A 25,253-nucleotide genomic window follows, 5' to 3' on the forward strand; every position below is an offset into this window, starting at 1 on the left:
TGACCCAGATGGACCCTTTGGGTGAGCTGGCTATGAAAGCTAACCTAGACTGGGTGAAGCATGAATTCCGAGGCATCCTCAAACTCTTTCATTTCCTCCTCACTATCTTTCCCTATCTCTGCTCCTCCTTCCTTCATTCCCTACTCCCTGGCCCCTTGTTTCCCCTCTTTCCTGCTTCTTCATTCTCTTTCTCCTTCTCCATCCTCTAGGAGTCCTTAACTGCTTTATGTGTGAATGAACTGGTCCATGGAATGGAAGGTGTTGGTGTTTTCTGCCGGTCACCTAAGTGAGGACCTGAAACATATAATGTACCTATAAAGAATGTAAAACACTGGCACGATTGACGCGTGTTGATCACTGAACAAGAGCCACCTTGATTCCATCACGATACAAATGGGTATTGTTATTAGTGCTGGATTTATTTGAGCTGCATCTCAAATACTAACTTAAAGAGTGAATTCTTTCTATGACTATGATGCTTTTCTTCTGTATAAATTCTATACAAAAGGATTTGTAAGTGCATCATTGTAGATAGACTCTACTTAATGTTACAGTTAGAAGCCGTGGGGCAAATGTGTCATAATTTTGACAAAAATAAAGATGATTGAGTATCTGATATTTTTTAACAATGAGCCAGTTACTACAATTGTACAGCTAATTCTTTTTTTCTACTGTCATATCTTACACTCAACAATTATTTGTATACCTGCCATATACTAAGCACCATTATTGTACACTATAAGTTCTCAGAATATGTTTAGTCATTGTTTTTAGTTTTTGGATTTATTTTATGTTTTTGAGTGTTTGTGTGCATGTACATATGGGTACTGTGTGCATGCCTGCTCTCCAAGGTTCAGAAGAGAGCAACATATCCTATGGAATTGGAGTTATACATGACTGTCAACCACCCTTGGGATTCTATAAACTGATATGGCTTCTCTATGTGAGAAATAATAAACCACTGAGCTCTTTCTTCACTCCCTACAATATACATTTGTCTACTAAGTCATGACTTCACAAATAACCCACACAGTCAGGTAGCAATAACATGGGATATTCACGTTTTTTGGGGGGGATTTTAGTGTTTTTTCTAACAATTAGTTATTCAGAAGTTGAGAGAGAGAGAGAGAGAGAGAGAGAGAGAGAGAGAGAGAGAGGAGAGAGAAGGGAGAGAGGAGGAAGGAAGGAAGGAAAGTAGGAAGGAAGGAAGGAAGGAAGGAAGGAAGGAAGGAAGGAAGGAAGGAAGGAAGGCAGGCAGGCAGGCAGGCAGGCAGAAACTTACAAGGAAACATTGTCTTCCAGATACAACAAGACAACTACATGTGTGAACTTACAGTAGTTGTAACACAGTACACAAGACTTGGGCATTCTCAAGCCATCTCAAAACCCAATGTGGAGTGGAAGGTAGGCATTAAGTTTTGCATGTATAGCCAATCTTGCTAAGTTAACGACACTTTAGTGGAATGCTATATATCAAAGAATACATCGGCTGTACAAAGCTGGACTTGACTGTTTTTTTTTTTTTTTTACTTTCAGAACCTTTTATTATAATTTGAAATTAGTGATATTTCCCTCCATGATTTTCTTTTTTTTTTTTTATTAACTTGAGTATTTCTTATATACATTTCGAGTGTTATTCCCTTTCCCGGTTTCCGGGCAAACATCCCCCTCCCCCCTCCCCTTCCTTATGGGTGTTCCCCTCCCAACCCTCCCCCCATTGCCGCCCTCCCCCCATAGACTAGTTCACTGGGGGTTCAGTCTTAGCAGGACCCAGGGCTTCCCCTTCCACTGGTGCTCTTACTAGGATATTCATTGCTACCTATGGGGTCAGAGTCCAGGGTCAGTCCATGTATAGTCTTTAGGTAGTGGCTTAGTCCCTGGAAGCTCTGGTTGCTTGGCATTGTTGTACTTTTGGGGTCTCGAGCCCCTTCAAGCTCTTCCAGTTCTTTCTCTGATTCCTTCAATAGGGGACCTATTCTCAGTTCAGTGGTTTGCTGCTGGCATTCGCCTCTGTATTTGCTGTATTCTGGCTGTGTCTCTCAGGAACGAACTACATCCGGCTCCTGTCGGTCTGCACTTCTTTGCTTCATCCATCTTGTCTAATTGGGTGGCTGTATATGTATGGGCCACATGTGGGGCAGGCTCTGAATGGGTGTTCCTTCAGTCTCTGTTTTAATCTTTGCCTCTGCCTTCCCTGCCAAGGGTATTCTTTTTCCTCATTTAAAGAAGGAGTGAAGCATTCACATTTTGATCATCCATCTTGAGTTTCGTTTGTTCTAGGGATCTAGGGTAATTCAAGCATTTGGGCTAATAGCCACTTATCAATGAGTGCATACCATGTATGTCTTTCTGTGATTGGGTTAGCTCACTCAGGATGATATTTTCCAGTTCCAACCATTTGCCTACGAATTTCATAAACTCGTTGTTTTTGATAGCTGAGTAATATTCCATTGTGTAGATGTACCACATTTTCTGTATCCATTCCTCTGTTGAAGGGCATCTGGGTTCTTTCCATTTTCTGGCTATTATAAATAAGGCTGCGATGAACATAGTGGAGCACGTGTCTCTTAGATGTTGAGGCATCTTTTGGGTATATGCCCAAGAGAGGTATAGCTGGATCCTCAGGCAGTTCAATGTCCAATTTTCTGAGGAACCTCCAGACTGATTTCCAGAATGGTTTTACCAGTCTGCAATCCCACCAACAATGGAGGAGTGTTCCTCTTTCTCCACATCCTCGCCAGCATCTGCTGTCACCTGAGTTTTTGATCTTAGCCATTCTCACTGGTGTGAGGTGAAATCTCAGGGTTGTTTTGATTTGCATTTCCCTTATGACTAAAGATGTTGAACATTTCTTTAGGTGTTTCTCAGCCATTCGGCATTCCTCAGCTGTGAATTCTTTGTTTAGCTCTGAACCCCATTTTTTAATAGGGTTATTTGTTTCCCTGCGGTCTAACTTCTTGAGTTCTTTGTATATTTTGGATATAAGGCCTCTATCTGTTGTAGGATTGGTAAAGATCTTTTCCCAATCTGTTGGTTGCCGTTTTGTCCTAACCACATTGTCCTTTGCCTTACCGAAGCTTTGCAGTTTTATGAGATCCCATTTGTCGATTCTTGATCTTAGAGCATAAGCCATTGGTGTTTTGTTCAGGAAATTTTTTCCAGTGCCCATGTGTTCCAGATGCTTCCCTAGTTTTTCTTCTATTAGTTTGAGTGTGTCTGGTTTGATGTGGAGGTCCTTGATCCACTTGGACTTAAGCTTTGTACAGGGTGATAAGCATGGATCGATCTGCATTCTTCTACATGTTGCCCTCCAGTTGAACCAGCACCATTTGCTGAAAATGCTATCTTTTTTCCATTGGATGGTTTTGGCTCCTTTGTCAAAAATCAAGTGACCATAGGTGTGTGGGTTCATTTCTGGGTCTTCAATTCTATTCCATTGGTCTATCTGTCTGTCTCTGTACCAATACCATGCAGTTTTTATCACTATTGCTCTGTAATACTGCTTGAGTTCAGGGATAGTGATTCCCCCTGAAGTCCTTTTATTGTTGAGGATAGCTTTAGCTATCCTGGGTTTTTTGTTATTCCAGATGAATTTGCAAATTGTTCTGTCTAACTCTTTGAAGAATTGGATTGGTATTTTGATGGGGATTGCATTGAATCTAGAGATTGCTTTTGGTAAAATGGCCATTTTTACTATATTAATCCTGCCAATCCATGAGCATGGGAGATCTTTCCATCTTCTGAGGTCTTCTTCAATTTCTTTCCTCAGTGTCTTGAAGTTCTTATTGTACAGATCTTTTACTTGCTTGGTTAAAGTCACACCGAGGTACTTTATATTATTTGGGTCTATTATGAAGGGTGTCGTTTCCCTAATTTCTTTCTCGGCTTGTTTCTCTTTTGTATAGAGGAAGGCAACTGATTTATTTGAGTTAATTTTATACCCAGCCACTTTGCTGAAGTTGTTTATCAGCTTTAGTAGTTCTCTGGTGGAACTTTTGGGATCACTTAAATATACTATCATGTCATCTGCAAATAGTGATATTTTGACCTCTTCTTTTCCGATCTGTATCCCTTTGATCTCCTTTTGTTGTCTGATTGCTCTGGCTAGAACTTCAAGAACTATATTGAATAAGTAGGGAGAGAGTGGGCAGCCTTGTCTAGTCCCTGATTTTAGTGGGATTGCTTCAAGTTTCTCTCCATTTAGTTTAATGTTAGCAACTGGTTTGCTGTATATGGCTTTTACTATGTTTAGGTATGGGCCTTGAATTCCTATTCTTTCCAGGACTTTTATCATGAAGGGGTGTTGAATTTTGTCAAATGCTTTCTCAGCATCTAATGAAATGATCATGTGGTTCTGTTCTTTCAGTTTGTTTATATAGTGGATCACGTTGATGGTTTTCCGTATATTAAACCATCCCTGCATGCCTGGGATGAAGCCTACTTGATCATGGTGGATGATTGTTTTGATGTGCTCTTGAATTCGGTTTGCCAGAATTTTATTGAGTATTTTTGCGTCGATATTCATAAGGGAAATTGGTCTGAAGTTCTCTTTCTTTGTTGTGTCTTTGTGTGGTTTAGGTATAAGAGTAATTGTGGCTTCGTAGAAGGAATTCGGTAGGGCTCCATCTGTTTCAATTTTGTGGAATAGTTTGGATAATATTGGTATGAGGTCTTCTATGAAGGTTTGATAGAATTCTGCACTAAACCCGTCTGGACCTGGACTCTTTTTGGTTGGGAGACCTTTAATGACTGCTTCTATTTCCTTAGGAGTTATGGGGTTATTTAACTGGTTTATCTGTTCCTGATTTAACTTCGATACCTGGTATCTGTCTAGGAAATTGTCCATTTCCTGAAGATTTTCAAATTTTGTTGAATATAGGTTTTTATAGTAAGATCTGATAATTTTTTGAATTTCCTCTGAATCTGTAGTTATGTCTCCCTTTTCATTTCTGATTTTGTTAATCTGGACGCACTCTCTGTGTCCTCTCGTTAGTCTGGCTAAGGGTTTATCTATCTTGTTGATTTTCTCAAAGAACCAACTTTTGGTTCTGTTGATTCTTTCTATGGTCCTTTTTGTTTCTACTTGGTTGATATCAGCTCTGAGTTTGATTATTTCCTGCCTTCTGCTCCTCCTGGGTGTATTTGCTTCTTTTTGTTCTAGAGCTTTTAGGTGTGCTGTCAAGCTGCTGACATATGCTCTTTCCTGTTTCTTTCTGCAGGCACTCAGCGCTATGAGTTTTCCTCTTAGCACAGCTTTCATTGTGTCCCATAAGTTTGAGTATGTTGTATCTTCATTTTCATTAAAATCTAAAAAGTTTTTAATTTCTTTCTTTATTTCTTCCTTGACCAGGTTATCATTGAGTAGAGCATTGTTCAATTTCCACGTATATGTGGGCATTCTTCCCTTATTGTTATTGAAGACCAGTTTTAGGCCGTGGTGGTCCAATAGCACGCATGGGATTATTTCTATCTTTCTGTACCTGTTGAGGCCCGTTTTTTGACCAATTATATGGTCAATTTTGGAGAAAGTACCATGAGGAGCTGAGAAGAAGGTATATCCTTTTGCTTTAGGATAGAATGTTCTATAAATATCCGTTAAGTCCATTTGGCTCATGACTTCTCTTAGTCTGTCGACATCACTGTTTAATTTGTGTTTCCATGATCTGTCCATTGATGAGAGTGGTGTGTTGAAATCTCCCACTATTATTGTGTGAGGTGCAATGTGTGTTTTGAGCTTTAGTAAGGTTTCTTTTACGTATGTAGGTGCCCTTGTATTTGGGGCATAGATATTTAGGATTGAGAGTTCATCTTGGTTGATTTTTCCTTTGATGAATATGAAGTGTCCTTCCTTATCTTTTTTGATGACTTTTAGTTGGAAATTGATTTTATTTGATATTAGAATGGCTACTTCAGCTTGCTTCTTCTGACCATTTGCTTGGAAAGTTGTTTTCCAGCCTTTCACTTTGAGGTAGTGTCTGTCTTTGTCTCTGAGGTGTGTTTCCTGTAGGCAGCAGAATGCAGGGTCCTCGTTGCATATCCAGTTTGTTAATCTATGTCTTTTTATTGGGGAGTTGAGGCCATTGATATTGAGAGATATTAAGGAATAGTGATTATTGTTTCCCTTTATATTCATATTTGGATGTGAGGTTATGTTTTTGTGCTTTCATTCTCTTTGTTTTGTTGCCAAGACGATTAGTTTCTTGCTTCTTCTAGGGTATAGCTTGCCTCCTTATGTTGGGCTTTACCATTTATTATCCTTTGTAGTGCTGGATTTGTAGAAAGATATTGTGTAAATTTGGTTTTGTCATGGAATATCTTGGTTTCTCCATCAATGTTAATTGAGAGTTTTGCTGGATACAGTAACCTGGGCTGGCATTTGTGTTCTCTTAGGGTCTGTATGACATCAGTCCAGGATCTTCTGGCCTTCATAGTTTCTGGCGAGAAGTCTGGTGTGATTCTGATAGGTCTCCCTTTATATGTTACTTGACCTTTTTCCCTTACTGCTTTTAATATTCTTTCTTTATTTTGTGCGTTTGGTGTTTTGACAATTATGTGACGGGAGGTGTTTCTTTTCTGGTCCAATCTATTTGGAGTTCTGTAGGCTTCTTGTATGTCTATGGGTATCTCTTTTTTTAGGTTAGGGAAGTTTTCTTCTATGATTTTGTTGAAGATATTTACTGGTCCTTTGAGCTGGGAGTCTTCACTCTCTTCTATACCTATTATCCTTAGGTTTGATCTTCTCATTGAGTCCTGGATTTCCTGTATGTTGTGGACCAGTAGCTTTTTCCGCTTTACATTATCTTTGACAGTTGAGTCAATGATTTCTATGGAATCTTCTGCTCCTGAGATTCTCTCTTCCATCTCTTGTATTCTGTTGGTGAAGCTTGTATCTACAGCTCCTTGTCTCTTCTTTTGGTTTTCTATATCCAGGGTTGTTTCCATGTGTTCTTTCTTGATTGCTTCTATTTCCATTTTTAATTCCTTCAACTGTTTGATTGTGTTTTCCTGGAATTCTTTCAGGGATTTTTGCGATTCCTCTCTGTAGGCTTCTACTTGTTTATTAATGTTTTCCTGTGTTTCCCTAAGTGTGTTCATGTCTTTCTTGAAGTCCTCCAGCATCATGATCAAAAATGATTTTGAAACTAGATCTTGCTTTTCTGGTGTGTTTGGATATTCCATGTTTGTTTTGGTGGGAGAATTGGGCTCCGATGATGGCATGTAGTCTTGGTTTCTGTTGCTTGGGTTCCTGCGCTTGCCTCTCGCCATCAGATTATCTCTAGTGTTACTTTGTTCTGCTATTTCTGACAGTGGCTAGACTGTCCTATAAGCCTGTGTGTCAGGAGTGCTGTAGACCTGTTTTCCTCTCTTTCAGTCAGTTATGGGGACAGAGTGTTCTGCTTTCGGGCGTGTAGTTTTTCCTCTCTACAGGTCTTCAGCTCTTCCTGTGGGCCTGTGTCTTGAGTTCACCAGGCAGCTTTCTTGCAGCGGAAAATTTGGTCTTACCTGTGGTCCCGAGGCTCAGGTTCGCTCGTGGGGTGCTGCCCAGGGGCTCTCTGCAGTGGCAGCAACCAGGAAGACCTGTGCTGCCCCTTCCGGGAGCTTCAGTGCACCAGGGTTCCAGATGGTCTTTGGCTTTTTCCTCTGGCGTCCGAGATGTGTGTGCAGAGAGCAGTCTCTTCTGGTTTCCCAGGCTTGTGTGCCTCTCTGAAGGTTTAGCTCTCCCTCCCACGGGATTTGGGTGCAGAGAACTGTTTATCCGGTCTGTTTCTTTCAGGTTCCGGCAGTGTCTCAGGCAGGTGTCCTGCCGCTCCTGGGCCCTCCCCCACGGGAGCCCAGAGGCCTTATACAGTTTCCTCTTGGGCCAGGGATGTGGGCAGGGGTTAGCAGTGTTGGTGGTCTCTTCCGCTCTGCAGCCTCAGGAGTGCCCACCTGACCAGGCGGTTGGGTCTCTCTCTCACCGGGTCTGGGAGCAGAGAGCTGCTGCGGGCCGGGATCCGCGGGTGTGGGACTTCCGGTAAACACAGAACGTGCCCGGTCCTAGAGAAATTCTGCTTCCGTGTGTCCCAAGCTCACCAGGCAGCTTTCTTGCAGCAGAAAATTTGGTCTTACCTGTGGTCCCGAGGCTCAGGTTCGCTCGTGGGGTGCTGCCCAGGGGCTCTCTGCAGCGGCAGCAACCAGGAAGACCTGTTTGTTTTATTTTTGTTTTAAGAAAGAATACAAAGTTTGGAAATAAGAGAAGGGAGGGCAAATATGGGAGGAGCTCTAGGGTGACTATAATGAAAATACACTGTACAAGGTTCTGGGAGAACTATAACATTGTTAAGACTACGTAGTAATCAATTCTATTTTTAAATGTTTTAGCATAATCTAAAGCATGAACTTCAGTTGACAGTTGGTTCCTGTTTTATATCCTGTTCACTGAAAGCTGCCTAAAAGGTAATATCCAAAAATATAGAATTCAATAAAAGATGTGAGAAAAATAAAAGGCACTTGACTCTGGTGTTTACTTCGTGATGGAATATTCTCACTTCACACTCCTAAAGCAGATTCCAGTTTTCTAAATGCTGCGTTCCCAGAATAACCATGTAAACAATGAGATACAGATGACAAATGTTACAGCCTTCGAGTGGGAAGAACCTAAAAAAAATTCCTGGGGTTCCAAGGTTTAGAGATAAAGAATGAATTTTGAGCTTATGGAGACATATTACTTCTTACATGTACTTCTAGTGTCCCATCTTGTGCTGCTGTTCAATATATGTGGATTTCCTTAAAGCAAAGACTTGCCATGAATGTGATGAAATGAATAAATAAATTTAATGTCACCAGATTTGAAATGGCATAAAGCAAAACATTTTATTTCTTCAAGACATTTGTTCCATATGGAAAGGGAGGGTGGGGATCACACACACACACACACACACACACACACACACACACACACACACACAGGCTGTGCTTTTATCACAAATGAAAGAAAAGCTATTTCTAGGTGTATATGTACAAACGTGTGCAAAATAGGTGTTTTTACCTGGCTGTCTTCATTCCGTCTTCTGGATACATTATCCGCCATTGTCAGATGGCACGAAGTGTCAGGCTCAATAGTTCACGACAATATTGTCTCTTTCAACCACTGCTCTGAACTTTTAAATCCCCTTTCCTCAATATACCCACACATTTTTGGAAAGCCTTTGGAAGACTGACTAGGAGTCATTTGGCATAGCCCAATGCAACACAATAGAAACACTTTTATCTGAATGCTCCAGAATGGCAGTATTAACAGGAATTATAACACTGAAATTATTGGCACGTGGCATATCTATTTAGAGGATATTCCTTCATTTTATTTCCAAACTCTTCTCTTGTCACAGTCTTTGATAGTATTGCATATGAACATTTAAAATATTTTCCTCTTAATCGTAAATTAAATACTCTGAAATTTTGAAAATTTGACGAACTTCTGAAAGTTTTTCAACAGTTCCAATTTACAGATTAAACCAAAGGTCTTGGTGTTTTTTTTAATGACATACAGATTTCCCAAGGGAGAGTCTTGAAATTTTATAATACTTGTGTGGGGCCATCATGAGTACAGAGGTCATAGATAAAAGATTATATTTTAAGGAAAAAGAAGCATAAAACTGGAATTCTGGACTCATCAAACATACTTCATCACATTCTGAGGGTCAGTCAAGATTTGGGCTGACAATACAAGTCCAATTTAACCCAATGGCCTTGACAATAAATTAAGGCATTGGTCATTTAAACTGACTAGCAAAAAAGAAATCCGATGCCAAAAAGATGGCTCAAATTCCATCATAGGACCACCACTATATCATCTATCTAGAAGGTCAGCAACATGCCTTTGGCACTAATGGGCATTAATATGTCCTTTTAAAAGCTGTTTAAAGGTCTATTTCTTTTGGATCCTGATAGGTAGTGTTTTTTGTTCTCATAAACAGTGATATACTTAAAGAGATGTAAATCTTCTTACAGATAGAGTTGGGTGACAAAACTTTGAGAATGTACATGGATTTTGTTAAAGGAAAGACTTGCCATGAATGTAGTGAAATGAATGGATAAATTTAATGTTTTGAGATTTAAAATGGCCTAAAGCAAAACATTTTAGTTCCTCGAGACATTTGTTCCATATGGAAAAGGGGATCAGAACACTCTGCAGCTGCATCATAGAGAGAGAGAGAGAGAGAGAGAGAGAGAGAGAGAGAGAGAGAGAGAGAGAGAGAGAGAGTTTTATCATGTGTGCAAAATAGGTGTAAAAACTTGACTGTCTTCATTCCATCTTCTGGATACGTTCTCCTCCATTCTCCGATGGCATAGAGTACCAGACTCAATAGTTGACATGTAACCTGTATCTATTTACACATGGACGAAACTGTGAAAGCTATAGCAAGAGCTATTGAAAGCTGCCCTGCCAGTCAAGTTTTTCACATGATTTGCTAAAGGCAGGTGTCTGCTCTTCTATGCTCAGAGGTCTAGAAGTAGATGACACCATACAATGAACACAGACGTTCTGTGAACAGTGATGCATGCTGTGCCTTCAACTTGGTAACACCAAAGACATCAACTAAAGGACACAAAAGGCCCACATGCCTCTCGCCCAGTCTCCACGGGGTCAACTGTCTAACAATGCACAGCACACTCTCGGCTGTTTTTCATATTACTTCCAAGAAACAGTTATAAAAAACTGTGAAGTAACAATAAGGATAAAAATATCACTCCATCCTCTTACATTAAACACCAACAAAAAGAAATGAATGTGATAAAATTGTTCTTACCTATGGCATACTTGCTTATAAATATGATCTACCTACCAACAGAAAGGGTATTAATAGATGACTTCAGAAAAGGGCCTTCCTGAGTCATCTGTGTTACAGCCAAACAAAAGCCTTGTTTGAAATAGCTCCTTTCACAAACAGATAGTCTGGAGCAAAATGTGTTTTTTTTTATTTGAGTATATAGATATTTTCAAAACTTCTCCAGATGCACTAAAATGGGATATTATTGCCAGTAAAATAGCTTTATTACCGCCCAATAAAAACAAAAACACAGCTAAATAACAAACTGCATGTAGGAATCAATGGCTACTCCCATTTTTAATTAGTGCTCAGTGTGTTATTATCAACAACATTTATGTTGGTTTTAATACAGAAGAAAAATAACAAAAGGATGCTAAGCAATTCATAAAAAGATTGTGGGAAACTATAAAAGAGAATAAGAGTGGGTGGAGGGGGTAATGCTGAGCCTTCTAAGGAGACGTTTTTATGATAAGATACTTTATTTAAGGACTGTTTTCATGATAACATACTCTATATAAACACTTTTTTCTGTATCAGAAAGCCATTGGACAGGAGTGTCAAAATACGAGAATGAAGGGGAACAATGAAACAGAAAACACACCCAATGATTCTCAAGTATAAATTGAGGCTACCACCATCTGCTCTAGAAATATACTGCAAGCATAACCATGTAAATACAGCCTTCTGGATCCATCGTTGGCTGATGATGCTTGCATGTATATGGTTTCCAAGCTGGCCACTTTGTATTGAATAAGCGAAATAAGGAGGCTCATTTCTGGGAGAGGCTAATTCTCCCTCTCCCAGTAGTCATTACTTCCTTGTAGTTCATTATCTAGGAGAGAAGCCCTGAGAAAATTTCCACCTTCTGTCTTACCATGTGACAATAATGAATAAAGGAAGAAGAAGCTATCAATTGAGAGTGCAAGGGGACATGGGAGGGGCTGAGGTAGGAGACCTGGGGGGGGGTTAGAGGGAGGAAGTGATGTAATTCTATTTTAATTTCAAATGCATTAAAAATTTTTAGGCATTTAAAAACAATAAAAACTACACAACACACAAAAATGACATAGAATAATTGTGTTAAGACAATGTCATTGTGCTACTTAAAAACAAACTTTAAATATAAGCTAGTCAAGTCCTAAAAAATGATTCAGCCAATGCTTGCAGCCAAGCCGTAGTTCAATTTCTGGGCCATACATGCTGGTAGGAGAGAATTGACTTCAGTTATTTCCTGACCTCCACAGATGTACATACACACACACACACACACACACACACACACACACAAACACACACACACCATATTCAAAAATACACGAATATAATTTTATGTGAGTGCATACACACAAATAAACATAATTTTTAAAAATAGGTGAGTCAGAACCAGGCATGGTGGGGCATGCAAAATCCCAGGTAACCCAGAGATAGAGGTAGTTTATCCAGGAATTTTAGTTCAGCTTCAACAATACCAAAAGGGAATATGAAGGCTGTGGGCACAGCTCATTTTAAAGAATGTCTATCAATTCACAGAACAACTACTCCCACCCAATAAGCATAACACAATCTGAAAGTATTCATCAATTTCCCATAAAAAATACTATCTAAAATACTAAAATTTCTATTGCCTGAAAAATTTAGGAATATGTTGTTTCTATAAATTTTTCAGTGGCTTGGGGAAAGGCTCAGTTGATGAGGTACTTGACATGCAACTCAGAAGTACTGGGCTTGGGTCTTCCCCAGGACCCATGTGAAAAGCCTCATGGAGCTATCGGAGCATTTAATCCCGGGAGTGGTCAAAGGGACAGGGGCAGACAGGTACTTCCCTGCTGCTCAATTGGCTGGTCAGCCTAGCCAAATCCAAGAGCTCCAGGTTCAAATCATAAAGACGGAGAGCTACCCAAGAAATACTATCAATTTTGACACTTCCGTGGCATGTCCACATGTAAAAATATAGACTTGCACATAATATGCATCACACACACACACACACACACACACACACACACACACACAGAGAGAGAGAGAGAGAGAGAGAGAGAGAGAGAGAGAGAGGCGTGTGCTATCAAGCACAGAACATGGTAGAATTCATAAAATCTGGTACCCAGTCAAAAGTTAGTAGACAGAGTAAGAAGCAGGATAATGGCACCCAAATAAGGGAGAGATTGAGTCTATTGACGCGGATGTAGTTGTTACAGCTATGACATCACAGTACATTGAAGTGTCTTTTTTACAAACTCAACAAATGAGTAGTTTTGTGGATAATGGGAAAAAATTAAAGATTCTAACAACAAATATCAAGCACGAAAACTTGTAAGGTGAGATTAATATCCAATTAAATCTAGTAAATATAGGACTGGAGACATGGCTCAGTAGGTAAGAGCACTAGTTGGTCTTCTGAAGAACCCAGTTTCCATTCCCAAACCAACTATACTTCTGGGTTCCACGGAATTTGATACTCACTTCTAGCCTCCAAGAACACCATGCAACCATGTGGTATGCAAAAATGCGGGCAAAACACTCACACACATAAAATAATAACAAAAAATAATCTAGGAGCCCCGAAAAGTTTAGTAAACTACAAATTTCACAGCACATTTAAAGTATGTGTGTATGTATGTATCTATGTATCTATCATTTATCTATCACCTAATTTATTTAATCTATCATCTATCAATCACCTTTATATAATCTATGTATCTATCATTTATATATTATTGTTGATCATCTATCTTTCTATCATCTATCTATATCTATGTATCATCTACCTATCATCTATACTTCAACACACATGTTTTCAAAATAGACACGAAGGAAGATGTTATAGAAAAAATATTAAAAAAAAAACAGGCAAAATTTTCCACAGCTGAAAAAAGCAACAAATCCACAGACAGATGAAGCTAAATAAATCCTACTTGGAGATGAAAAAGATTATGCCAATGTCTTTGTAATCAAATCTCTTAAAATTATTGACAAAGAGAAAAATCTCAGACATTCAGAGAAAATAGACGTACTATATTGAAGAGGAGTAAGGATAAGGATGACAGATTTCCTTTTGAAAATAATTCAGGCTAATAAATATGCCAGTGATGTAGCACGTTGAAGATCCTGAAATAAAAACACTGTCAATATAAAATTTGTTAGCTATGAAAAATTACATTTAAAAGCAAAGCCGAAGACAGAGAGAAGTTGACAGAAACCGTCGGCAGGAAACTGCCACTGAGAGAGGTCACAAAGCACGCTTTAGGCACAGGGCAAATGAAACCAGACATATAGATCTACCCCCAAGGCCACCACCACTGGGAATGGTAGGTGTTAACTGGGTAGGTTTGAAAACCTGTTAAATACACCTCTTTGACCTTTCCTGTCTAGAGTTGAACCCATGTTTCTTACACTCAAGGCAAACACTCTACTATAGAACTCTCATACCTTCCCAAACTTTGCTCCACTTTTTGTATTTGAAGGGGATTAGCTAAATTGTCCATGCTGGCCTTGAACTGGCCTGATATCTCCTCCATGTGTCTTGGAGGAGCTCTTCGAACCTCAGATGCCTGGCATAGCAGCATTTGCCAAAAGCCTCAATTATACAATATCCGGGTGCTTACCATAATCTACTGTAGCATTTGTAACATGTGTAATTAAGGTGTGTGATGATAATACCAGAAAGACTAAAAATGAGAGGACCTGGAAGAAAGACTCTGATACTGTATGTGAAGTGATACCATTTGAAAGCAGGCTGTGGGAAGTTAAGGATGCCTAGCACAAACCCTAAGGCAACAAAGGAAATGAAAAACGTAATTATAGCTGGTATAGCATCAAATAAATTACAGCAGAAAATATCAAAGTAGCAAAGACTGAGTAAAAGAGATAAACAGTGGGTTGGTGGGAAAAGAAATGGGAGATAGGAGGTGAACTGATATCAAATCTACAATCACAGTAAGCACAGGTGGTTTACATGTAGGTGGTGGTTGTTCTTGATTTTCAAGTTCATGATTGAGTTGAGAAATCCTTAGGGGGTTGGTGAAATATACCCTGCATGAGTCTTCCATTGTTTCTAGAGACAACTGGACTATGAGGTATCTGACCTAATCAGAACTCCAATGCAATTAAAATATGGTAGCATGTCATTTCGGTGATCATTTGTCTGCCTGGTGGCTCTGATAGGAGGAAATAGATCACCAGGGCGATGCCTTGGGGTTGAATCTTTGTCTTTCTCGTGTATGCCTCCCTATTACAGTAACTAATCTTAATTGGGAGTTTCCAGATAAAAGACACAAAACCCTTATATTTATAAAAAGCCTTTAAAGCCCTAGAGATAGGTAGATACCCGGCCTCTAAGCTACGAGTATCTACTTCCCTATCAGTAACCCAAGATGTGGCTTGTTCCGTCTGGGCGGCTCTCATTCTGACAGGTCAGCCCTCATGACCAATTCTCACAATCATTTACCCCATGGTATCTTCTCTCTCCACCTTCTCTCCTTCCTGTTCTTCCTCCCAGTCCACCTCAGACCCCAAGCCTAGGAACAGAAACCCCACCTACCTCTCTCCTGCCCAGCTATAGGCTGTCAGCACCTTTATTCAACCAAGGAGTAAGGTCACACACCATCACTTGGTGTACATGAGGATTCTCTTGTCCCCGAGGCAACTAGATATTGGGGGCCAGTATTATCATTGCAACATATAGAAAACAACCACACCTCAGTACCTCCTTTTTCTGCTCCCTGTTACTAACAAGAGGAGGGTGGCCTCCACCACATGCTTCTATCACAGTGATAACCTGTCTGAGCACATCTACCCAACCGAATTTCCTGAAACCATGAGCCAAAAGAATTCTTCTATATTCTGCTCGAGTAGCATTTTATATAATATCAACTTGAAGGAGATTTCTAAAATGTAACATTCCTAAAATATGAGCCATCTTTCTGCTTCGTAGAATAAGTAGTTGTTAGCCACAAAGTTCTATAGATAAGTAGAGGACAGAAGATTGGGAAAGATATAGCATGGTGTTAGTAACAAACATTGTAGTGTCTATATTAATATTTGACCAAGAAGAAGTCTGAGCACAGACTATACCGAGGATAAATAATATCATTTTGTAATGATAAAGTCATCAATTTGTCAAAACGATGTGACAACCATAAAGGTTTATGTAGCTAATAAAACAAACTATCAAAGCCCATTCAAGAAGAAACGGGAACTATAAATAGCTTTCCATCTATGAAGCAAATTGAATTTGCAATTTAAAACCTGTCCGCACACACATGCATGAACATGTGCATATACACACGTAGGTAGATTTATGTACTTTCACTAGAAATTTACAAAATATTTTGTAAAGATGAAACCCTATACGTTCTACCAAATTCAACCAGGAAAGGTAATAGGGTGCCTTCTCATTTTCAGAAGTTAAAAGTGTTCAAAGAGTTTATGAGAATATTAAAGCACAGAACAACCAATGTGAGTGGGAAAACAGTAACAGACCAGATTCAAACCAATGTAGACTTGATGTAATATTCAAAATAAATCAATCGGCAACAGCACAGTGTGTGTGTGTTTCATTAAATTATTTAACATCTTGGTAACGCAGAAAGTAGAGATTATATTAATTTAGCTTCAGAGGTTCTCAGGCTAATTATAATGAAACTGCCACATCTGTGAATATGGAATTAGCATCAGAATTCATAAAAAGCTTGGGTGACCAGACTGGGGGTGGGGAGAAGTAGGACAGAATGTCAATAATTGCCCAGTGACACCCACTAACTGTCCAACGTCACTCCAATTTTCTTCCAAACTCACTAAAATTTGATATTCTTCCATCAAACAACTGTCTCACTAAGAATCTCTTGTAATCTTACTCTCAGGAAAGGGTGCCATTACTGACTTTGGAATCCAAGAAAAATGTCCTTCTTCTGCACATTTGACCAATCTCTAATTCATGTGTGCTGCACCTCCTACATGTCCTACCAGTTTCCTGCTACAAAGACTTTGCATGAATTGGCATCTCTGTGGTGAAGGATACTGCTCATTCTCTGAATGGAAGTTTGCTCTAACTTTCACAGCACAATGTTCTGTGAGGGTCCCTCTTCAGATCCATTTTAAGAAACTTTTCCCTAACCATTCAAGTGTTGCCCCCATCTGCTCTTCTCATTTTTTCATATACTCTGGCTGAACACTAACTCATATGTCTTTTATTAAAACTTTTGTTCCAAAATCTGTATTTAAAATTTTTTACTAAATTCAAAAGTTTCAGCCTACAACTGCCTATAGCATTCCCATTAAGAGGCAGAAATATAGTGGTGCTTGTGAAATTATTTTAATTTATTTTATGTGTGATTTATGTACTTTAGGTGTTTTCTATGCATGTATGTCCTGTTCCACATGTATGCCTGGTGTCCCTAGAGGACAGAAATGACATTGGATACCCTGGGGGTAGAATTACAGACAGTTGTGAGCTACTATAAGGTTTCTGAGAAGTGAACTTAGGTCCCTAAGAGCAGCCAGTGCTCCTAATCGCTGCCCCAGGTCTCTGGCAAAAATTGTTAATAAAGTAATTTTCACTTCAAATTTCTATACGTATTCAGAATATCAATTAAATAACGTAGAGGTAGAATAAGGGCATTTTCAGGTTTATAAAATCTCTAAGTTCTATCATTCGGGTGTCCTTTTCAAGGAAGTTACTCAAGGATGTGAGCTACAAAGTAAAGAAGTTATCAAAAAATGCATAGAGGCTGTACCCGGAGGCTCCACCCAAAACTGTAAAGGAAACCTCTACAAAGGTTGCTGGGATCACAAGATGACAGCTGCGAGCAAACACAGAGAGCCATCAATCCACACTGGAGAGGACTCGGGACTGCACAAAAGATGCCTCTAGGGGAAAAGAAAAATCAAACGGAATGGCACACTACATGAAGTTGTTATAAACCCGTAAAGTTGGTGATCTCTGCCAAGACCACGAACCCAACGGCAAACTGGGTTCTAACTTAAGCATAATCAAGATTTTTTTTATAAGAAAAATAATTTATGATTCAGTACTTAGTCGACTAAGTAAGAAGCCGTGTCCCCAAAGCTTTAATCATTATGCGTAGAATAGTAGTCTACTCTGGCGGAGAGCGTGTCAAAGTAAGGAAGACTGAAGTGGAATGTTCGGGTTTTGGCTTTTCTTCAGATAAAACTGCAGTCGGTGAACTTCCTGAATAAATAAACGGCAGAATGAGAGTACTAGTTAGAGAAATGAACTCAGGTGCCAGAGAAGCAAGCAATGGCTGAACGTGCTTGGATCCAAATCTAAAAGTCAAGGATGGAGTGCAGGTACAGCACGGGGCTGGAGCTTAGAAGCCAGTGTGATAAATCGTGTCAGAGAACGCTGCTTAAATTATCATTGAAGACATTCGGAAGTTAGGCGGCAGACGGAGCTCAGGGGTAGCATCTGCCTCTTAGGTACAAAGCTTGAGGTTTAATCCCCAAATACAGAAATAAATTGAAGTTGTTGTAAATGGAATAAAACCAAAATGGGTACTTAGAATTAATAATGGGAATGATGACATTTTATTGCGCCAAGATTTAATTTCCAAATGAACGCTTCAGACCCTCTGCACTGGGGAATTTCGATTTCCTTTTATAACCTTGTTCCAATTTGCTTTCTGTTACTGTGATGAGCAATGGGATCAAAACCAGCCTAGAAACAGTAGCGTTTATTTCACCTTACATTTTCTAGTCCATCACTGTGGGAAGCCAAGATAGGAACTGAAAAAAAAAAGTTTTTCTCTCGCCAGGCCCCTGCTCCCAGAATAAGGACTCTGAGAGTAATTATTTATTAATAAATACCTAGGCTGTGAGCTTTGGTTCATTCCCAGACTAGCACATAACTTATTTAACCCATTTAAACTATTCTTTCTTCCCCTGGTTAGTTTCTGTCACCTTCAGTCCCAGGTCCTTCCTCCTGTCTCCCTCAGTGTCCGTGTTTCCCTCCAATATCTCCTTGGGTCGCTCCCTGCATCTCCTTTTATTCTTTCCCTATTTCCCATAATCCTCTCTTCTTGCCAGTGTCCCACCTCGTATTTCCGGCCTCAGCTCATTGGCTGTTGGCTTTTTTATTGACAGGTGATGCCTATAAGAGATTTTCTGTACAGGGAACTCAGGATAGGAACAGAAGCAGCGTCCATGAGAGAACACTCATGTTTACTTACTAACTTACTAAGAACTTACTAAGTTCTCTTGTCTTGCTCCGCTACCTTTATTATACATATCTGCCCAGGACTGCCCTACCCACAGTGGGCTGGGCCCTTCCACATCAACCACCAATCAAGACAATGCTGTACAGACCTGCTCACAGGTCAGTCTGATGGAGGCCACTCCTCCATTTGGAGTCCATCTTTTCAGGTATTTTTCAGTTCCTGTCTAGTAGATAAGAATCAAGACAAACCTGAAACGTCTTGTTGTGACACCAGACCTTTGCTGAGCCCTGCAAAAGTATTGAACACTCTTATCAAGATCCAATCATATGTGGCAAGGACAGACTTGCTTATGAAAAGTCCAGGGGCGAAGTGACCTACCAGGACAAACCAGGGACAGTGGAAGACGTGCAGCTCAAAGAAACAAGAAAATAGTTTAAGAGTCCTTCGTCAAATGTTCGACACCTGTCAGGACCGCCTTCAGCATCTCTGAATAGTAATAGTAGTAGTAGTAGTAGTAGTAGTAGTAGTAGTAGTAGTAGTAGTAACTAGTAGTATCACACTAGGTGAGATCAGCCTCTCAGCAGAACCCTCTGAATGAGAGGAGGAAGGAGAAGTGAGCAGAAAAGAAAGAGGCCATGCCTGTGGACCAGATTTCCATTCTCAGATTAACTCCCTCTTCCTCTGTACTTAGCTATTTCACCCTTTCATTTCACATATTTACTACAGGTCGTCAGCGATACCGTCAGCCTCCTTCATGAATATCCACTGCTATTTTATAACAACTTTTATTTATTTTATTGTAACTAATAAATAAAAATCCCACTCCTGAGACTTACTCTAATCAAGCCCGGAAACTGTGTTGTTGTTCTCATTTGCCACCCCCGCCCCACCAATAAGTAGAAACAAAGGTACAAGTTCGAGTTCTCTGTTACACATAATTAACTACTTACAGGCACTGTTAGCAATCATATCAGAGAAGAGGTCGCTGGGGCCTGTGGCTGACTGGTACATCATTGAAGTCTGTGTCCTAGATCTACCTGTGTGTTAATGGACAAGGCAATATGTGGAAGGAAAGTGTCAGCTCAAGTCACCCTCAGCACAAAGGATATTCACTTGCCTCAGAAAGACAGAAGTCAGGGAGTAAGAGACAAAGACAGGGGATAAGTGGGAGGGAGAGGAGAGGAATGGAAGGAGGGAGAGGGCTAAGGGGTACTGGTCCCAGAGAAAGACAAAGGACCGCTTCAGATAGAGGGGCTAGAGGTGGACCATAGGCAAATGCCAGTTTATAAAGGTAAACGGGGAAACCCTGCATTAGGACTAGGTGTTTAATTTTAATTGAACACATTAATTGGGTGACCCAAAGGAAGTTTTTGATTGATGGACTTCACTACTTTGAGAGCTGGAACTTGGTAGTCAGCCTCAGAAGGAGAAAATGGCCAAATAGGGGAACAGACCGTGATGACTAACTTTAGGAATGTAATCTAAACCATTGTTTTTAGCAAGGCAGGGGAAAGAGAGAGGAGGCTAACCGGAGTCCCTTCAGTATGGACTACGATTGATTTTGTTTCATAAGTAATCTTAGAATTTTCTAAATTGCTTGACAGTTTCAGACATTTATATAGTGAACTTTAGGCCTTCTGTTTCCTTTTCCCATGCCCCACTGGCTCTCCTACTGGTTCCCCACTTCTCAACAAGCCCCGTCTCCCAAGTCTTTCTTTTGCAAGTGGCTACTGAGTCAAGTAAGAGTTACTTCCGGAAGGTGCGTGGGAGGTTATTCAGCGGAGCTTGCTCTATTACTCAACTATCAGTGGCCACACTGCTGAAGAAACTGACATCCATCCTTTCCCCTAACAACCAATAGACCCACTAGGAAGAGCGAGGCTCATGATCTCTCTCTCTCACCAGTCTTGTGTACCTAACCACAGCTGCTGTGAGTCCTGAGCGCTTCGGCTATGTCAAGTCCAGAAGGAAGGATGTATACAGGAAATCTTGATGGAGGCAGAGGTACACCATTAAATTCTATTATAACATGAACTAAGGCAAAGCAGGTCATGGAAATATTGGCACCATCAGTAGCTTCTGCTTCAGGATAACTGACGGTGTATTGCTCTTTCTGAGATGAGAGTTAACCGTTTTGAGCCGTTCTCCCTTAAAATGAGGCTATCTCTAGCTGTGTGACACACTCTCCATTCTTTCAGAGTTTCTTATCTGGAGATGTGAGAGAAGACTGGAGCTTCAGGGGGTCTTGGTGTTCCTGCGAGCACTGGAGTACGCCTCTGCTTGGCTGGGGACCTGCACGGAGCCGGGGTCTGGATTCAGCTCACTGCTAGCGCCCTGCAGATGCAGCATATTCTCTCTGGAGGACCATTTGTCTTGAAGTGCTGAGCAAATCTTTCAACATCTGGGTGTCGATGATGGATTTTCGGTGTCGCCTTATATTAGAAAATATAACCGGCTAAGGAGCTTCCCCGCCTTAATTTATGGGAGGGTTGTTAATAGTCAGATGGTATCTTCCTGTCTCCATTAGATCTGAGGTTTCCTGATAACACACACACACACACACACACACACACACACACACACACACACAGACAAACACACACAGACAAACACACACAGACAAGCACGCACACATACACACAGACACACACACACACACACACAGGTGTTCACAAAGTCGGATCCTGTGGTACTTAATATGTAGTACACAGTTAAAGCATTTCATTGCATTTAAATTTCACACACACACACACACACACACACACACGCACAAATTCTGAATTTCTTTGGAAAGTTATGAAGAGGGTGGGTATCTATTGAAGAATCAAGGTTAAAAAATTAGAAATCTAAATGATAGTCAACCTTACTGAAGACACAGGGAGGCAAATCTAGGCACAGAGAATATTTTCCAGGAAAAAAAAAATATATATATATACTTTGTAATGCCAAGGACGAGTGTCTTACAAGCTCAAATACCATAAATACTGATGACTTAGCAGGAAAAGCAGCCCCCAGTGGCCTCTTCAGGCTCCAGGTAACTTCTTATCTCCATTGTGAGACGCCTTTGGCCTCATTCACTCAATTAATAGGTCTTAATAAGTCATTTTCCCTTGCTTCCATAGTCAGTGGCATTGCGACCTTCAGAGTCATGAGCTAACCAGGAAAGAATTAAACTCAGGGTCAGGTAACTGTTACGCTGATGGTTTCAGGCTATTTAAATAAATTAACAAGGAGTTTGTACATAGATCGTGGCTGTTGCCTCCAAATAAGCAAGCAGGTGACAGACTGGAGAAATTCTATTCTTTATTATGAGATAAAAAACAAAAATAGATTTTGTGGCTGTAGAAGGATGGAAATGAAATTAAAACCAGTGACTTAGCTGGCTGTCCTAGTTAGCTGTCTGTTGCTATGATAAAATCACGACCAAAAGCAGTTTGGGGAGTAAACGGTTTATTTCAGCTTATAGGTTAAGCGTCCATCATCTGAGGAAGCCAGGGTAGGAGGTCAAAGCCGGAGGAACATGGAGGCAGGAACTAAAACAGAGACTATGGAGGAATGCAGTTCACTGTCCTGATCTCCTTGGCTTGCTCAGCTCCCCTTTCTTTTCTTTTCCTTTGTTTCTTTCTTTCTCTCCTTTCTTCTTTCTTTTTTTCTTTCATTTTGAATATTTAAAAAATTAATTTGTTCACTTTACATCAAAGTATCAGCCTCTCATCTCCCCCCATCCCCCTTCTCCTCTGAGAAGGGGGGACCCTTTCTGGGAATGCTCCCACCCTTTCCCCACCCTCCTCACCTCATCATACCTATCAAGTCACTGCAGGACTAGACACATCCTCTCCCACTGAAGCCAGTCCAGGGGACCCAGCTAGGAGAACAGGACCCACAGGCAGGCAACAGATGCAGGGTTAGCCTCTGCTCCTGTTGTTAGAGGATCTGCATGAAGACCAAGCTGCACTTCTGTTGCATATCCAGACTAGGCTGACTTACGGGAGGTCGGCAACACTCCGGGGTGGGTTTTACTGTCGTACATCAGTTTATAATTAGGAAAGGACATGCCACTGTCCAACCTCATTGACGAAATTCCTTAATTGAGGATCCTCCTTCCCAGGTGGCTCTAGTCTGTACATTTTTATAAAAGCTAACCAGCCTGCTGGCCATGAAATCTACAACCCCAACACTCGGGAGGTGGAGGCAGAAGGCTCAGGAGTCCAAGGCCATCTCCAACTACAGAGACCCCTTGAGTCTAGCCTGGGCTAAGTGAAACGCTGAGGGAAAGAGTGATCAGGAAAGGAAGGGAGGTTGTAAAGCAGCAGTCTTGCCTACTTTTTGCTTTCTGCCAGTGGCAATGTTCGTGCAGAGACTTGCTCCAGGGTGGCCACTGTATCATCTGAAACATCTATACTGTCTAAAGAGAAAAAGAAGCACAGATAAAGCCTATTTTGAACATCTGTATATTTTTGTAAGCAACAGGATATTTAAACCTGACCCACTACTTTTCTAATAAAATGAATTATCAGCAACAGCAACAGTGTTAGAGTCAAAATAGCTCGTAGTCTTTGTGGAATCAGAGAGAAGCCCACAATAGTTGGCCTTTTGCTTTCTTTCTTTTCTTCTTTCTTTTTTTTTTTTTTTAACATTTCCACAGTTTAAAGTCATGAATCGGCACTGGCTCTGTGATGGAAAGCTCAATATATAAAACGAATGTGAGCAAATGTCTAGACAGCACAGTGGCTTATCTTGGTTGTCAACTCGACTACCTCTGGAATTAACTAGAACCCCAAAATGGAAGACACAGCTGTCAGGGATTTTTGCTGAGTTTGAAGTGGAAAGATCCACTTCTAGTCCGTATCTTTGAGTTGGGAAAACGTACCTTTAATCTATATCTGCCAGGATATGGTTGTGTAATCCTGACTCTATATATTTAGATGGAAGAAGGAAGCTTTTCTCTTTGCCTGCTTGTTCCCCCCCTCACTAGCAGGCCCATTTCTTCATTACCATGAAAGCCTATTTCTCTGGAACTCTGGCATATACCAAAGACCAACTGAGACAGCCAGGCTCATGGACTGAAAAACTACTGGATGATAAATCCATATCTATCTATCTATCTGTCTGTCTATCTATTATATATGTGTGTGTCTATGTGTGTCTCTATATATTCTTTTCTTCATTCAACATAGTCTTGAGTCTTAGGCAGAATATAAGGCAATATAAAAGAAGTAAAAATAAGGAAGGAAGAACTCAAATTATCTTACTTCTCTAATGACTGGGCTCTGTATTTAAAAGACCTTGCAAAATCTGCAAATTAAAAAAAAATCTTGTAAATCTATAAATATCCATTCTATATAATATATCAAATGATATCTAGTATATAAGGCAAGAGATTCATCCCATCAATCCTGTTACTTTAGAGAACCCTGACTAATACAGTCAAACATACATGATTCTCGGGCATCCAAGTGCTTCCTGGCCCCTTTGAGGAGACAACGGAGGAACTAAGGCTATAAAGCACAATCAAGTCAACATGGCGCACACTGAACTCGCAGTCCTAGGACAAAGAGCTTCTTGCAGTATCTGACGCCAACCAACGCTCCATTCTACAAAGAAAGATGCTTCATATTGAAACTAAGAGCTTCTGGTGGATTTTGCAAGGTCCTTTGAGTACAGAGAGCTCAGTCACCTGTGAAGAAGGATAGATAACATAAGTTCCTCCTTCCTTGTGTTTATTTCTTTTTTCCCTCCATCTTTATTAACTTGAGCATTTCTTATTTACATTTCAATTGTTATTCCCCTTCCCGGTTTCCGGGAAAACATCCCCCAACCCCCCCTTTCTCTATTGGTGTTCCACTCCCCATCCTACTCCCATTACCGCCCTCCCCCCCCCAACAATCACGTTCACTGGGGGTTTAGTCTTGGCAGGACCAAGGGCTTCCCCTTCCACTGGTGCTCTTACTAGGATATTCATTGCTACCTATGAGGTCAGAGTCCAGGGTCAGTCCATGTATAGTCTTTGGATAGTGGCTTAGTCCCTGGAAGCTCTGGTTGCTTGGCATTGTTGTTCATATGGGGTCTCAAGCCCCTTCAACTCTTCCAGTCCTTTCTCTGATTCCTTCAACGGGGGTCCCATTCTCAGTTCAGTGGTTTGCTGCTGGCATTTGCCTATGTATTTACTTTATTCTGGCTGTGTCTCTCAGGAGCGTTCTACATCCGGCTCCTGTCGGTCTGCACTTCTTTGCTTCATCCATCTTGTCTAATTGGGTGGCTGTATATGTAT

Source organism: Rattus norvegicus, chromosome 9 (assembly GCF_021556685.1).
Source record: "Rattus norvegicus strain SHRSP/BbbUtx chromosome 9, alternate assembly SHRSP_T2T, whole genome shotgun sequence".
Lineage (NCBI taxonomy): Eukaryota > Metazoa > Chordata > Mammalia > Rodentia > Muridae > Rattus > Rattus norvegicus.